The 1726-nt window shown below is 35.3% G+C and overlaps 1 protein-coding gene across 1 annotated transcript in view; it reads left to right on the forward strand.

Moving 5' to 3' along the window:
- LOC107680295 (protein FAM19A5-like) overlaps positions 1-1726 on the forward strand; it is a 104806-nt gene that overhangs the window by 41302 nt on the left and 61778 nt on the right. The window lies entirely within an intron of this gene.

The raw sequence follows: 1726 nt of genomic DNA on the forward strand, positions 1-1726 counted from the left end.
AGCAGGCTCTGGTTTGGCAGACGTGACGTGAGCAGGCCCTGGGGTAGCAGACATGATGTTAGCAGACTCTGGCTTGGCAGACATGATGTGATCAGGCTTTGACTTGGTAGATATGACATGAGTAAACTTTACCTTAACTGGCATGATGTGAGCAGACTTTTGGGAAGTGTCATGTTCCTTCTCCATGACACCCACAGTGAAAGCAGATCCACTCAACTGCAGAGCAAAGTCTATATACTGCTCTAGTGACCAGTGTGGGGTATTATGTGGCATTAAACGTGAAATGCTTTTGTCCAAACCAAAACGGAAAATGTCTTTCAGGAATGTTTCATTAAAATCCACTTGGTGACAGAGTCCACAAAAGTCTTGAACATAATCCTCTATGGAGCGATTACCTTGACGGAGGCGAAAAAGATGATCTGCTGGGTTCATGGTGGTGGTCGTGTATTCTGTAACGATTTAGTCCACTGAAGACGAGCGTAGTGACGAACCCAAATGCAGTTTATTTACAGGTGATCCAAACATCCAAACAATAATCCAAACAGACGAAGCTGGGTTTGTCAATATTCAACCCACCATTTTTTAGAGTGTAGTTTTTAAAATTGGTATGTTTTGTCAGGCTGCGAAGAAAAATACAGTGAAAAACAGTGAATAAACAGTGAAAGCTAACACCATTTTTCCTTTCCTAATAATATCTCCCAAGGGTAACATGAAAAGCGTGAAAAGTAACGGTCCTAGTACTGAGCCTTGAGGTATGAATTATACAATCCTATAATATTATCATACAATATTATGTATGAATTGTATTTACTTGCACACCAACACATCATTTTACTTGTTTCCCCCCTGATACAAATGCATAAAAGATGTTTCCCAGGTTGCAATGCAAATGCAGGTGTGTTTATGCATTAAACTCACGGCCACGAGAAAAGGATATTTTTCTCTCTACATTAGAAGTTGTGGCCACAAAAAAAAAAAAAAAAGATGTTAATAACTTTGGTGTTAATTTGATTAATCTGATGTTAACAAATTAATGTTGTGGCCACAGCAAAACTAAGTGAACCGAACATGTCCTCTAGCATAGACTAAAATATCAATCTTGGGGTTTAAAAATCAATATTGATTTGTTAAAATTAAGATATTAAGCAAGCAAAAAAAGTTCCACACATGCAGTGGTTAAACATTTTGATAACAGTAGATATGTGATTGCGTTTTGCATCATAACTGTCACAGTATGTTGTATAATTCTGCTGTTGTAGATCTCTTTTTCATATGATGGCAACTTTGACTAAACTACATTTTCAGTGTTTGTTGGTTTGTTTGTTTAAATTAATGAAACTAAACTCTTCTAGGTTTTTTTTTTATATAATGACAATATACTAAAATATATTTTCAGTTTGTGTGTGTTCATTTATTTATGTAAAGTGATGAAGCTAAATATAATTAATTGCTGTAGTTGCTTTACACTAATTAAATTCTGACAACACAAATTGTTGTTAAAAAAAATGAGGGTTAACATAAATGTTGAGGCAATAAGATTGTTGACTGATAGTTGATTGTTGTTTTCATGTAAGTCTCCCCTCCTCTCCTTAAACATGACATTTTCTCCTTTCTACTGAGAAAAAAAACCCTTGATAATTCCATGTCTCCTCTAGAGTTAATGAAGAAATCTCAACAATTTCTCAGTCAATCATATGAACTCAAACATTTCAAACATTAAATGTGC

Source organism: Sinocyclocheilus anshuiensis, unplaced genomic scaffold, assembly GCF_001515605.1.
Source record: "Sinocyclocheilus anshuiensis isolate Anshui unplaced genomic scaffold, SAMN03320099.WGS_v1.1 scaffold1434, whole genome shotgun sequence".
In the NCBI taxonomy this organism is placed as follows: domain Eukaryota; kingdom Metazoa; phylum Chordata; class Actinopteri; order Cypriniformes; family Cyprinidae; genus Sinocyclocheilus; species Sinocyclocheilus anshuiensis.